The sequence below is a fragment of the Pseudorasbora parva genome, chromosome 19, assembly GCF_024679245.1.
Source record: "Pseudorasbora parva isolate DD20220531a chromosome 19, ASM2467924v1, whole genome shotgun sequence".
NCBI classification, from domain to species: domain Eukaryota; kingdom Metazoa; phylum Chordata; class Actinopteri; order Cypriniformes; family Gobionidae; genus Pseudorasbora; species Pseudorasbora parva.
Window position 1 is genome coordinate 12038865 of NC_090190.1, and position 16358 is coordinate 12055222.

General features: G+C 39.1%; 1 protein-coding gene across 1 annotated transcript in view; it reads left to right on the plus strand.

The window, feature by feature from the left end:
• Window positions 1-1330: 1330 nt before the first annotated feature.
• The window catches only part of hpca (hippocalcin), a 49701-nt gene continuing 34673 nt past the window's right edge, over window positions 1331-16358 (plus strand). The window contains exon 1 of the mRNA XM_067424997.1: window positions 1331-1631. The gene's annotated coding sequence lies outside the window, so the exon portion shown is untranslated. The remainder of the gene's footprint in view (window positions 1632-16358) is intronic.

Below are 16358 nucleotides of genomic sequence, written 5' to 3' on the forward strand. Positions count from 1 at the left end.
GGAGTTTCCTATTGTTACGGTACTAGCATCTTAAACTAGAAATCTGGACACACCCTAGCGGCAGCAAATCTAATTTGCCACGAGTGTCATAGCAACTCTCAATTCACTTCTGAGCTGTAAACGCCAAACTCTGGTCGGGCCAATCACATCATGTATAGAGTCGGTGGGCGGGGCTTAATATAATGGCGGCCGAGTTGCGCGTGCTTCTAGTAAACACAGAAACTGGCGAACGGCGGTCTTTTGAATCAGCTATGACCGCAACTCTGGAAGACTTGGAGTTGAGTTTTTCTCTGAGAAAAGAACAAAGAACGGTATAGTCATTCTTAAGAAGGGAAGATGTGTTCTAAGTTTTACCGATCGGATACGGCGAAAGTTTAATCTGTCAACGAGCTCTGCTTCACCTTCGTTGCTCTGGTTGATTGTAGCGATATCCAATTGCGTGCACGCCGTGCAGAGGGAGTTTGAAAGACAACCGTTTATCCCGCCCCTCGGATTGAGCCGTCAATGGTGAGTTTCCAGACCAAACATCTGGATGTGGGTTTGGCTTGTCAGGCTACTAGCATGTTGCATTATCTAGACAATGCTGTCTCTCTAAGAAACTTTCAATTTAAACAAAAATTGTTTAAACAGTCAATCACTACTGCTTGCAGGAATATAGTTGTAATTGCTCCTTTCTCAAGTTTAAGATGCTGAGCGAAGCTTGCTTGAAATGGGCTGATAGGGGGTTTTTTTTTGGGGGGGGGGAAGCCATCCCTTTAACACTATTAGAGTTACAGATTTCCAATACTGTCACCATGATATTCTCCACCTCTCAGCAGTAGTCATTATATCCCATTATAGTCAGGACCGGATTACAGATCAGGGATCGAGCACACACCGTAGGGCCCCAGACTCTCAGGGTCCACATGAGAGGCATCCCTCTTAAAGGTAAACTGGACTCTGCCATAGAGTCACCCACGTACTTCAGGGGCCCGTTTCTTTCATGTAAGTTAACCGTATTTGCCTCATAGACATAGACATTTTTCTAGATTTTGCTTCATAAATAGGCTATCTATCTATCTATCTATCTATCTATCTATCTATCTATCTATCTATCTATCTATCTATCTATCTATCTATCTATCTATCTATCCATCCATCCATCCATCCATCCATCCATCCATCTATCCATCTATCTATCTATCTATCTATCTATCTATCTATCTATCTATCTATCCATCTATCTATCTATCTATCTATCCGAATGTTTACAGCCAGCTATCATTCATGACTCCCATATGAGATTTCCTCCCCAACCCCCCCAGAAGGCGTTGCTGAACCCCCTCTAAAGGACCTAGACACAGCGGTCCCATTCGGCGTAGTGACATCTTATTAAAGCGGCACCACGTAATCCTACCAGCACCCTCCCTTGCTTTTAAATCCGCTCGTCCGGTGCAGTTCCGTAGACGCACAGCCTCCTCCTCCAGCAGAGCAGCGCCGCGGCTCGTGTTCCTACGGTAACATGGTGTGCAGCGCGCGGCAGCACTAGACAGTATCGCTGGACCGTAAGAGAAGGCGCTCGCGCTGGTTATCCTGCTCTCCTTCCACAACATATCAACACATCGAGGGAAACTTCGCGTTTTTTGGACACGGTAAGATGGCCAATCAACGCGTCCTGCGTACTTACTGTAAAATATTAATATTTTTTAATTCTTAATGACGGAACGTTGGCTCTCCTCTTGCAGCGAGTCTGTATTGTCAAATAGCATCCCATCATAAGCACGCGTGAATTGTCGCGCACTCATGAGAAATGGGGAAACGATCCCAAATAAAGCCTAGTTTTAAAAAGCGACTAAACAAATGTAATTAAAAAGACCGACGCGATATTAAAATCGTATTATTTTTGATCCAGTGACTAGTTCTCAACACAGGATTCGGGTCATTGTGCAGCCTCCATGTCTTGTGAACAGTACTTTAGTAATGAATTGGTAGTTTTGTAATTATGACGGATGTAAGGAATGTTTGGATGGGTCAGGGGTTGAGCTCGACGGATGTGCGCGCTTCCAGTAATTCTGTTTGGACAGTCAGCGATGCTATTGTTCAAACTGACGAGCTCCCGAAGAGCTCGAGGAAGCGGGACACGAATCCTGCGCAGGCAACACTAGGCTGGGATAAGTCATTAGCCTGCTCTAAAAGTGACCAGTGAAAATGATTTTGAAGCAATTATCTACAATGTAAATCGAATTATCATAAATCGTAGCATACTGCAACTGTACAATACACTCCGTAGGCATTTCGATCTTTGCAGTTCGATCTTGAAAAAGTGACATATTTACCTTTGTTGGGTAGGCTACTGCACACTGTGAGTGTATATATTTTATGACGCATTTTTATGCTTTTAAAATAACCTAGTTATTTAATATTTACGATTAAAGAAAAAATCTACCAATAGATAACAATAGATCGCTCATCAATGAAAATACATGCATTGTCATCATGAATGACAGTCAATATTTATGTTATTTCATGGTGATTGCATGCTTTTAAAAAATATTTTAATGACCTGTTAATATGCCCACGAAAATAACACACAATTCAAGGTATAAGGGTTTCAAATTTAACTTTTACTTAAGAAACTAGACAAATCAATTAATGTATGTGATTATGTCCATTTTATTAATCTGAGTGACACATCCAAATTAAACTTGCTTATGAATGGATCTTCTCATTGCCATTGATGTTGGTTAAGGCAACGGTTATGTAAGGAGATAAGAGTGGGAAAGGCGGGCTCATCTGTAACAGTCTGTTTGTAATCAAGCTTCTGGTCCCGCTGAATCCCTTCAGGACACACTTTATTCAAAGACACACACCAATATATGGAAGGGTTATGACATCCGGTCAGGGATTTTTTCATGTGTAAGATGTGTGAGATTTGATGTTTGTGAATGTTTTCATAAGGTAGATGTGTGCGGGGCTGAGTTTTAAGAATCTAACTTACATTGAACTCCACATTTCTATTTTTGTGTTCCATGGGGAAAAAAATTAAACCACATGGGCTTGGAACAGTGAGTAAATAATAAACATAATTTAGAGGAAACATTTCTTCGAAGAAAAGGCTTTCGAAAAGTGTTTTTCTGCATGCCATTAAACACCACCATTTAAAGTATAGGCTCAGTGCTTGAGACACATGATGCATTGCCTCTGTGAGGCCGGAATCTCCTGTCAGGGCTTTTTCTTGGATTTCTCTTAGAATCCTCGTGGTCTCATTAGCTATCTCATTATTTCTCACTTACTCAAAGCATGTGATCCTCTTTGGCATTGGTGAAAGGCTGAATAGAATGTGCATCTCATCCACTTTGTTCATTTTCAGCAATAAGCAATGATATATGCACTAAGAGAAGCTGTGGTTTGCTGCTCATAAAATGTAACTTTTTATGGCACACGTTATGGTGGAAACACTGGTCCATAAAACATCCACATTACTAGCTGTGAGTTAATGGACATTTGCGATAATATTAGTCATGGCACTTAATCTAAGATAAAGAGGAAATTCATGGCCGTTGTTAGAATACATTAAAGTGCCCTTTGTAATTAAGATCATCAAGATATAAATATGGAAATCAAATTTAAGTGCCATTTTTTCAATGCAGCAAGCAGACTTTTACTGCTGCTCCAATCAAAATGCTTACACAGTTTTTTAGAGGCATTTAAAATAAAAGAAAAATTCTTATTTTGACTTTTTTCCTCTATCATGAGTCAGCGCCATGCAGCTCATTTGAACATTGTGAGTAACCGAGCCCTGCGTGTGCCTTTTACCTGACCACTGCGTTCCACTCAGCCCAATTGTGGCTGCGCTGTGGGATGTGATTGTGAGTTTGAGAACCTTTTTAAGGGAGGATGTGGCTTTTGCACCCCACTGAGAAGTTCTTGCTTCCTTTTTCCATAGTTTACCCAGTTCCAGCCTTGCCCTGCGCCTTCCATTAGACTGCAGAAAGGGAGGCCAATTACTCTCAGCAGCCGCGTTGTGGTTGATTCTAAGGAGCTCTCTTAGAAGCGCTATGCTGTTCTACTAGGAGAGTGTGTGCGTGCTAAGATGTGTGTGTGTGTGTGTGTGTGTGTGTGTTTGTGTGCTCAAGTGTTTCTTGCTTTGCTTTTGTCTGTTAGTAAATGCAATCAGTGTCTTGCTGTTTTCAATGCTCGCTGACTGCAGAGAAACTTAAGCGCAATACGTCTGTGACTCTTCTTGAAAATGCATGAGTGCTCTTCTTAAGTAGGCTATAGTAATTAGACAAGTCCCCCCCCCCCCTAAAATTAGAAAATGGCAAATCCCCCCCCACTCCCCCCCCCCACACACACACCCAATAGGCCTATATGATATTCTTGATGCTGCTCTGCTGTGCTCTTCCACTCACCACTCTGTTATATGGATGACACCATTTTTTGTTACATTTTTAGGCTGGTTTGCCAATCTAACAGCATCAGTGTCCAAAAGACTGAGGTGGCCAATCAAATCAAGCTTTACTGTTCACAGAAGACGAGTGCGAATTTAAACATGACACTGTTTTTTGCAGGGAAAGAGTAAGTTTTAGCAGTGGCAAGATGTAAGCAGCTAAACATTTAACATTAGACAACTGTTTACAATTGAATTTTTCAGTGACCAGAATTGATAATATGCAATTCTTTACGTTGTTCATGTAATTCAAACTAAGTTTGACAATACAAGAACGTTTTGTGTTTTTTTACATATTAGACATAGAAATAAGAGTGAATGTGTATAATTTAAAGGTTTTTAATACTTTTTTATTTTTCTATACTGTTGTCTGAGGTCAACTAATGACGTTCGTGTGGTATTTACATTCAAAAACATCATAACTAATAAGTAATAGGCTATTTTCTACACTGGTTTTGAGGCTCTCTCCAAAACGCTGGGTTTTGATTGGTGTGCTGCACTGGAGACTTGGAAGTAAACGCCCACGGCTGGGATTGGATGAGATTTGCATATTTAGTGAGCTTCAGCGCCCTTCAAATGTCTAGTCCAGAGAGAGTGAACAACAGAAAGGAATATAATGAGATTCATCAGCCTATTCGGGACGTTGGGTTTTGTGAGCCCTGGCCCATACATGTCTGAGTCCAGCGTGCTAAAGGTATGATCTGTTAGACACGTACACATAAGCAAAACGATCTATAACAATGCAATACTAGTACATATAAAAAACACGTTTTACTCACATAAGTGTGTTGCACCATTCTATATTGGATCCGACAATAGCATTGTGAGATTTGTTTACAAATGATCCCACAGTAAAATTAAGCGAACACCATTTCTTCCCCACGTCAGCTGAAACTTCATTAAAAATAAAATTCAACCACACATTTCAAATATTAGGGTCCGAAGGAAGCTTATGCATCGACTGTGTTCTTCCCATAGACTGTAGGTTCTTCCACAACCAGAAATAGTGCAATATCTTACTATCTGAATTACTGAACTGAATTACACGTGACATGCTTATTATTCTGTAGAGGCGTGTTTCGTCAGTCGATGACGTCAAGTTGCAAACACGACAGTTTTCTGGGCCTGGTGTCTATAAAAGATTTTCTTTGACTAACAAGGACGTTTTCAGCTCTGAAACTTACAGGATATTCTTATATTACCATGACCTTTTATATATCAAAAGCTCAAAAGAAAAGTTGATTTATCAATTCATCACCCCTTTATAACAAAATATTATTGGAAAAATACAACATGACATCATGACATTGCGTAAACATAGACGGCACTTTCTAAAGGCAAGTGGCGTGTTATATAATACGCATTTTGAGCTATCCGCGTGTATGTCTACGCCATGTGATTCTACCAACCTGATCTCACAGAATTAATTTTTATAGCCTAATTTTATATTTTGGAGCAACTAACTCCACTCCTACCCTAGACCTACCCACTCTCAACAATATAAAACACGTAACAGTCAAATAAATGAAACGCCACTGATAAACACGCTAAAAAGTGATTATGCGTCTTCATAGCACGCCAAAATGGCATACGAATTGGCGTGTCATACATACGCCATTTCATTAGATCAGTCTGGAAAAATCATTTAAATGAATTACTTCCTAACTACAATAGACCTCCCCAAAAAAAAAAAAAACTTTTGATCCCCCCAATGTCCAAGCCATGGTTACGGCCTTGCTTGCAATACTGAGATATTAAGCTGCTCAAAATGTGAAGTTGTCTCAAGTACTTGTGTCGCCTTTTCTATGAGGTCATTCTGACCGACAATGCTTCTGTACGTGGAGTTGAGAGAGTTTTGGCTCTTTCAGTGGATCTTCCCACAGTTCAGATGGGCTGGCTTATTTTCAACACGCACTGGGCCTTGATGAGTCAGTTCCTTTCACTGTCATATCTTGGACGACCTTTCATTGACACTAGGGAGTTAAGAGGACCTCTTGAACTTGATGGGAGTTATATTTGATATTTAAAGATGACTCGGCTGCAGACAAAGATAAGAGGAAAAGCAAATATAAAGCCAGTTGCATAGGGGTTTCCTCTATTGAGAAACACAGGTTCTTTGTACTAACTGAGAAAAAGTAAACAGTGTTGTGCATTCGACAGAAAAAAAAAAGATAAACCATGTATTTTCCACATATATATATATATATATATATATATATATATATATATATATATATATATATATATATATATATATATATATATATGTATATGTGGAAAATACATATACCTTCAACGTATATCTTTTTTTTTCTGTCGAATGCACAACATTATATATGTATATATATATATATATATATATATAGGCAAAAAGAGTATTTCTGCAGTATCATTTGTTAATTTAAAACCTTTGTTTTTATGTGATACAGCATCCACTCCACAAGGTGTCAGTAAAAAGTTCAAGCTTGATGTTGTATCAGTTATTTAAGAAGACGAATGAATGCCTGTGAAGCCAAAAGAAAAAGTGCACTTTTAAAAATACACGTGACAGGAAAACTGTTTTGCTTTGAGCATTACTTGCATATTTCTTGCACAGCTGGAAGTTTCTAACACTCCTAAAGAGCTTGATAATATAGTTGAGGTGTGTTTAATTAAGGTTGGAGCTAAACTCTACAGGACATTGGTCCTCCAGGAGCAGGATTGGGCATCCCTGCTCTAGAGTAAATCATAAGGACTTGTATAACTTTGACATACTATGAGTATCCTCAAAGGATTTATGGATACTAATATACAAAATGAGAACAACCGTTGAAGGTCAGCGCACACAATTAGTCTTCAGACTCCCTTGGAGTCACACTGATGTTGAGTCATGTCAAGATATGATAGTGGGCTAAGGTCAACACAGTTTACACAGACACGACCTATTATAGGATCAAAGTAAGCCAACCGTATGGCACATTTGATCCCAGGCATGGGGATTGTAGGGGTTGTCTTCCTGCTCTGAAACTGCGCTGTGCTACATGATAGCAGTTGAAGGAGAAATTCATGCTGAGGGGGCAATTTGCGTTCTGACGAAAGGGGATGTGTATTTTTAGTCTTGGCCTCATCACGACAGGAAATGGGATAGTGGGCTCCATAATGTCTCAAATAACATATTTTTGAGACATTTCTGTTTCCCTTTCTCCCCACCCTTAACACAATTTCCCAAGCTCGCCCACTAAACAATAGGTGGAATAGTTCATCCTTATTTGGGAATATAATGACAGCAGTGTGAAGACCTCATATAGCTTTATCATATAGATTTGTGTATTGCAAATTTGCCATAGCCTTGTGTATTAATCGAAAAGTAATGTGAAAGTGAATCCAAATTTATTTAAATAGCCATCTTGAGTGATAAACTCTTATTAACTCTTTTATGTTTTAAGAAACATCACCACCACCAGCGTTTTTGATAATTTTCACAAAAATATCATGGCCCTAGAATATTATATGCAAAATATCCAAAAAAAGAACAGAGCCTGAATGTAAGTAAAAAAAGCTACATTTTGAACAAAAAGCTGATAAAAGAGTTCCCCCCACTACTGCTTTTATCACTTGTTTCTGTTTAGTTTTTCCCTGTGTTTTGATCCATAGATTATGTACTCTTTCAGAAGATCTTTTGTAAAAAGCAAAAGTAAACAGCAAACCCAATTATTCGCCACGTTTGTTCACTCTGAAGTCACCTTTGACCGCAAGATATTTTGTGATATTTCCCGTGTTCACAGTCAGAACTCAGAAACTGGTTGTTTGTGAATGGAATCTGTTAGTTTGCGGTGTTCTGTCTTGGTTACATTGGCACTCCATACACTATAGGAACAAAACTGTAAAATCTCTCTCTCTCTCTCTCTCTCTCTCTCTCTCTCTCTCTCTCTCTCTCTCTCTCTCTCTCTATATATATATATATTATAATTTCTCCACCATGAGTTTGCAGAGTTTGAATCCAAATCGCAGGCGTCATAGAAAAGAGTTACTTGTCTTGCTGTCCTGTCAAAGGACATGCTGAGGCTGGCATATCAGACTGATGTCTGGACATCTATAAGGGTCAGCACTTTGAAGATCTGGTTGTTTCAGGCCACTTTGAAGCCTGTTGTGAAGTGAGAGATCAGTTCTCCTTGACCTGAATACTATGGTGCCATAGGCAATTAAGGTGTGGTGAGAATAATTACGATGTGGGATGGAGGATGTCCTCTGAGTCTGGCACGTTTCATTGTGTAGTGTTAAAAATGGGAATGAGATGTGCTACATTTTGCTTCTATTAATGGAAACTTCCACAAAATCCATTGTACTCTGTGGCATAAAAAAAAAATACAGAACAAATTGAGACATGATATCTCTGTGAATGTGAAGAGGTTTTATTTCTTGCTGATGGTCCACAGAAATGGATTATTCAATGGGCGATACTTGGAAATCTTATGGCTGCCTGAGTTTTTGGCGATACCAATATGACTGATAAAAGTAGCATAGTTAAATGATGGCAAATAAGATATCTTTCACCATTATCAATTGCTGTTAATTAAATTCAGTTGATGAAAAAAAGTGATAGCGAAAAAGCAGGCATATCCAGACCCAAAACGCCTTGAACGAATTCTTCCTCACATACCTACGTCACTATGTGGAGATATGTGCATAATGCCTCCCAAATGCGTAAGCAAATAAAGAAGGTGTGACTTCAGTTATCGTAGTGGCCGCCATGTCACGGAGACGCTGTGTGAAAGCAAAAGCACTTTATTTTGTCTTCTGAAAGTGGACCCAATTAGGAATCAGTGGTTAACATTTATTTACAGCGTTGTTCCAGAAAAGTACAACCCAAATGTTTGTGTGTGTGCAACGCATTTTACGGAGGACAGTTCCTAAACCCGGGAGAGTACAAGGCCAGCTGTGCACAAAGGCTATTTCTAAATAATGGGGCAATTCCAACTTTACTAGGGCAATCTGGTGCTTCTGAATCAAAGCCTGTAAGTATGTTTTATTATTTGTTAAAGTATTTGACCGTTCAAATGCGGAGTTTTGTGCAGTGTAGAGTAACGCATATTGTTTGTCGTTCTTACGATCAAAAGTGCAGAGATGGATTTTTATGTTTAGAAACATATTATTCTATGTTCTCTGTATTACTAATGATGGAGAGATGAAAAACATAGATGCAATATGTGTTCGTTTTTTCGCACTGGCTTCTCAAGTAGAACTTACAACCTTTAAATATTTTGCTGAAGTTGTGCTTGAAAAGTTGCTTCCGGTTGATTGGTTTGGTCATCTGCATTTTCAGAATCCAACTCAGGCTCAAAATGGTATGGTAAAACTGACTACATTATTAACTGTCTCTATAATTGCTTTGAAAGCTGAAGCTCAAGATTATGGTAAGGGGCCTTACACCGACACACACTTGAGGTGTTCGGCCAATCACTAATGATCAGCTGGCCAATCAGGGCACACTGTGCTTTTCGGAAGGAGGGGCTTTGTAAAAATCAATGCTTTTTAGAAAGACTGGGCATAGAGGAGCTACAATAATGTACAGTGTGTGAAAAATAATGTATTTTCTTTAACATTAGGCTAAAGCATGTTAACATTCTATTACACTCAATACATTAAATAATGATCTTGGAAAATAGCATGATTTAACCCCTTAAATATATATAATCGTCTGATTAATTGATCTGGATGATAACTTGGTGTATCAATTTCCACAAACATATACCAGATACCAATATGTAATATTTAATGTAGGTTTTACCTGAAAATGCTGACTTAAAAAATATTGAAAAGTATAAAAAAAACAAAAAACTTACAGGCTAGCAGTGTTCACACTCTTTCAGCATCTCAAATTGAAGTTAATGCAGTATGACACTGGACTAAGGGCCTTTATGAATTTTATCCAAAAGGAACATCCTCCAAACAAAGCTAAATAAAGCTTCATAAAGATCACCTACAAGCTTGTTCATTTAAATGTGCCAGCCTGAGGAGGCGGACTCCCCAGCTGAGTCTTGGTTCCTCCTATGGTTTCTTACGGATCTTGCCTTAACATCTTAGGAAGTTTTTCTGCATGTGGCTGCAATGTGATATTCTAGTTTAATTTCAATGATTTGAATTGTCAAAATAGTTAAATATAGTTTAACTAAATTTGAATTGAATTAAATTAAATATATGACATAAAAAACCCTGATATGATTTAGCCGTAGCCTCTGAGGCTACAGCTGTTGCTCTTCTGCTTACGTTCTCTCCATGTCTGCTTTCTCATTCCTCCTCATTAGTGTATTCTGAAATGTTCATAATGGAGGCTTAAGGAACATGTCAGTAGTCTGGCACAATATGGCAATTGGAACAAGCGTCTGATGGAAGAACAGATGTGATTTGCAGTTGATAAGTGCCTGAAGACCACCAGAAACCAGGTTAGCAGAATTCACAAGCTCAGACAAGTGACTGCAGGCTGAGCTGTAAAGATGTTCCAATCAGGGTTGATGGTTTTATGTGATTGTCTGCAGGAGGACTGGGTTTTTGGCCTGTTCTTTTGCCTATGAGAAAACTGATCAACTTCTGAGCTTACTAAAGCAGTGCTGTTTTCCACAGGCAACCACTTTCTTCTTTTTCTTCCTACATAATAACAAAAACAACCTAGTTTAATATTTCATGTCCATGTATGTATTCTAAATTTTTTGGTATGTAGCCAGTGGTAATAGCCACATAATAAGTGGGATAGTGTGTGGTCAGCCGGTTATTATTACATATAAACTCAGATAAAGCCCTTCACTTTAAACCCCTCTTCAATTTCTGTTGGGGTTGATTAACCTGTCAAGGTTTACTTTCCCTTGCATAAGTCATGTTTTGCTCTTCCCTTGTGAAAAAGAAGTGTGCTTAATTGCATTTAATGTGCACTTGTAGTGTCTCTCTCTGGTAGTCCATGGATGTCCGATGATGACTTCTTCTATGACTTGTGTGTTCTTTGATGACTGTAAAGTCAGATGCGGGAAGCACACTGTCTTTTACAGACAGGGCATGTAAAAATGTTTCCGGATTGTCTTGGGGATGTGGGAACAAGCATTGCCGGTTTTCTCTGATCTCTTTTAGACAGGCAAAGTTCAATTCTCCTGCTTACGTGGGTCAAAAAAGTACTCTAAAGTTCAACTAATTGCATTTAATATAATTTTAACTATAATACATTTTCATTGGATTGAAAATAACATGCAAGTGTGTGAAACCATTACACTCGGTTCACACTTCTTTTTCACAAGGGATGAAATTAAGGTGTTTATATTGTTCTTAATATTGGATGTAGAAGACTTGATGTGTCTTCCGATATTGATGAGATGACATCTTTGAATACTGAATTGTTCACAACCCCGATCACCTCTTACACTAATAAGATCAGACTCTCTGCGAAAAGCTATTTGTGTTCCTCGAGCTAGTACACCGAGAGCTGATGACCAAATCCCAGTCAGTGGGATTTACAGCTGCAGAAGGACTCGCGCAACAGGTAACTCCGGAGGGATGAATGATATGCTGCCTTCGCCTCACTCCGTTGCGTTGCACATCCCAGGGGGAAAATGGGAAATCCGAAAAAAGTTACATTCTAATTACGCCTCCTCCATAATTCAGGTTCTCCTGAGCTAATGTGCAGACGGCAGAACAGGAAATTACCATAACCCAGACCCTTAAAAACATGACTTCTGTTTTTAGGAAAATTGCCCCTGTTTCTCTACCCTGATCATAAGTAATGACCTTCAGGCACAGTATGAGGAGATGGGCAGCAGCAGGCAGTTCCACAGCCATTTGAGGTGATTTATGTGTTTGTGTCTTCTCCCAACTGAACAGTCAGCCAGTGCTGGACTGGTTGGCAGGAGACCACCACCGAATTTGGCAGTAGGAACTCAGAAACCGATCCCTCAGCAACTTCAAGCAGGTTTACATTTGAGACAGGAATAATTTGTTAAACATCAGTGGTTTTGCCGAAGTTCTGAAGTTACTCTCTGGGGTGAATCTAAATTGTGCTAATTGCAATATTTTGATAAAGATTGCTGTAACTTTAATCCATCAATGATAACAGAATACTAGACCTTCTCTGTGTGTTTGTGTATGGAGGCTGTGCAGAGTAAGGTGTTATCTGACTTAATCTGTGCTTGTACAGCTGGGAGATTATCCAGTTGACATATCTCTATGTTGATGTTATGTTGGCATAATGTGCATGTAGGGTTAAACTAGGGTAACTGTGCTGTAATCTTGTCCAATGATAAGAGAAAAATGGCATTTCAAATGGCTGAAAGTTATTAAATAGCACAGTACAGCTGGGTACACTAAAGTATTTCTTTTTAAAGTCAACATGAAATGCCATTCACAAGCCATTTTACTTATGTAATCTGACCTTTCTGACTGAAATAGGATATGCTGTAATAAAAATGTTGAGTGACAGTTGATTTAATACATTGGATCAGATTTGTTTCTGAATCTAAGGCCCTGTTTATGCGTGGTATTACAGTGCGCTTACGTCTATATTGCAAGTGAATGGCGCTAAATACAGGTGTAAACAGTCCAGGCCAGGGTCTAAATGTTTTAAGCTTGTCCCCTTTTGTTCACTTTATCCAAATACATTCAACTGGGTTGCTTTTGTAAAAGGCTGCCTACAGACTTAAAGGCACAATATGTAAGATTTTTGGATTAAAATATCCAAAAAAAACCCACTAAAACAGTGTTATATATTTTGTTGACTTGTGTACATACATTATCACAAATGTTTCCAAGAATGTTTAAATCCAGAGAAAAAATAAGCAATTTTAACCAGGACATGGAATATGTCCGTGCGTTGCCTATCAATGGCATCATACCCGCGTTACCCTCGATTTCCAGTTTTATTTTGTAGCAGCCATGGAAACACCAAAGTCACTTTAATATATTATATGTTTTATTAGACAAGGGAACAACTGTTTGGAGACATTTATAGACATAAAACCAATCATCGGATATAATAGTAATAAAGCATTTTCGCCATTATACAATATGTTTTAAAATGAATTGCCACCATTTAGCAACACAAGCCATCCAGCATTTATTAATATAATATTAGAATATTGATCTAGCTTACTGCAGTGTGCAACATGTGTCTCATAGCACCCAGGGAGCAAACGCACAGAGCACAGAGATTTTCAACACACTCAAATGTATCTTATATATAAAACAGTAATGCGTTACGCTTGACTGGAAGAAGCAGAAGGGGCGACTATGGCATAGTAAAAGTTCCGCTGCTGTCATGCTAGTCTCTCATTAGCAATCGCTTCAGCAACCTCGTTTAGCTCCCACAGCACTCGGCACTGCTCTGCTTCATACTACAGTAACGTTAATAATCTCATCCATAAACATGATTTCTGCCCACGTTCCATCCCGATTCTTTTTCACTGGCTGTGAGTTTCCCTGCTCAAACTCGGCATCATTAAGCGCAGCCTTTGTTTTGAATAAGTGACCTCTAGTGGTGAAAATCGATATAGGCCCTGTCCCAAATGGCACCCTAAACCCTCCCGGTCTAACTCTTGAGTCCACACTTTCACAACGTAATGCCGCTTTGACTGCCGGGAAGAAGTCAGCTGCGTAACCCGCAGAGGTGCGCATCGAGGGCGCATAACGGCCGCAAAGAGGGCGCTTGCCAGAACCCTTCCGAGACCTAAAATGACAAATGGGACACCCTGTGCTCTCATGGACTTAACGGATACGCGCACGCAGCGGCCATTGTAAGTCCACAAGATCGAAAGTGCACATGAAGTGTGCATTTGGGACAGGGCCATAGTGTGCTTTTAATGCATAAAAATTATGGGAAGTACACTAATCAGACGGAATTTTAAACTTTGTCAGCTGAAGACAGTATGCAAGCTAATTTAATCCATTAGATTAAACAAATATATGAAAATACCATACATTTGCCACCTTGTAAGTGTACAAAATAGACCAAAAGAGATCAAAACACCAGGTGTAAACGGGAATGTCTCTCCCTCGTCTACTTCTCGTCCGATCGACCAAAATTCATCTTCATACCAGGTGTAAACTATTATTCTGGAGAGATGGTGGTCTAGTGGGTTAAACCACTGAACTAATATGCAGAAGGTTGCTAGAATGATCCCAGCAGTCACCACCACCAGTGTGTCCTTGAGCAAGGCACTTTACTCCATGTTGCTCCAGGAAAATTGTCCCTGTAATAAGTGCACTGTAGTTGCTTTGGATAAAAGAATCTGCCAAATGCATAAATGTACTCTCAGGGCTACTTCACACAGAATGTGTTTTTGCTGTTAAAAACGTGAGGCGTAGTTCATCGGATTGAATAAAGCGCAAGGCCAAGATCTTTTAACTTGAGCATCATGTTTTTTAGAATGCCGTGTCATGCTTGAGATGTTGCAAAAGACTTAAGACACAATGGGAACAGTGGTAAAAATGTAATGCAGTAAACTGTCTTTAAAGAGTCTTTATCATGGCAACATGTTTTCTTCCATGCTCACTGGAGTTTTAAGATCTCTTAACAAGCTTATGTTACTTTCAGCGTTGATAATTTAGCCATCATTCATTTGTTGCTTTTGGGCACTCTGTAAGAGATATCACCACCCTATACCCTGTGGGAAAACAATGGCACGAAATGTAATACATAGGCTACTCATTCTATTTAAGTCACTGCCTGAGGAGTCCTTAGACAAATGCTAAACCTCTTTGTTGTTTCCCACTCCCTTACACATCAATTGCACTTTGAGAAGGCTGTAAGTCAATCCTGAAAGTCAAACTGTGATCATGGTCCAAACTGCACAATAAAGGTGTGGTTCTCTCTCAGCTCCAGTGGCTTCTCTCTTAGAGCATTTCTTCCATTCAAACACTTTCTGGCTGAAAGCTATCTTATCCGAATTTTAAAATGCAGTTAGAGAGATTTCAGGTCAAGGGGTTACTCATCTGTGCAGTATTTCGAAACAGTTTTTCAGCGTAAAAAAGCTGACTGTTATGAGCGGTGTTGCACCTGTGTATTTGTGTGTGCATGTTTGCTATCTTCACAGGAAAGTCAGTCTGGGATCCGACGTAAAGAATGGGATCCGACACAAAGACTGTACAGGAAAGTCAGTCTGGGATCCGACGTAAAGAAATGAATTATGTTTTGGCCTGAGTGTGTGGCAGATGAATAGAGGATTGATATTGGCACCTGCAAGCTCCATATAAAACTCTATATCACAATGTAAAACCTACTGCCAAGTACACATCAATAAGGTTACGGTAATAAAGCTAAAGACTCAGGTCAACAAGCTCTTAAGAGATCCTATTGTTATCTATTGAATTCCACAACTATAACAAGAAACTCTAAGGTGGCGAATCTTGATTAGTCCCTGAGAATGAATTTTTCATGAATGTGAACATCTCAATGCTCTTGAATTCTTTGAAACTGAATGCATTACACAGCCTTTAAACACTGCTTTCCCATCTAGGCTTCTGCTTGTGGCATGAAAGGTATTTAAGTGAATTCAAAAAGGTTGATGTTTGTTTTTGAAAAAGACTTTCTCTTTCGAGATGCACTGACACACCGTTTTTTTTATCAGTCCCTTTTGGTTTCTCTGATCTCAACTGAAAATCTCAAAACTACTTGTTCTACTTCCACACCTTCATAAAAGTTCATTCTTTTGAACAAGTTGAAAATGCTTTGGTACATTCATTCAATGGATTATGTACAGTTGTCGGTGGTTTCCTGTTTCCAAACTGTTTTAATCTGGTTCTCTGTTGAATATTCTTACCCCTCAAAATATCTAGGCATTAGTTCATTGCATAAGTAATGTGTCAAGTATATTTTCGATACATTTCTGTATTTTGTAAATGCTTCTTGAATTGATGAATCTTGAATTTCACTAATAAAGGGAATATAAAGCATTAGATCAACCAATGATCAACCAAT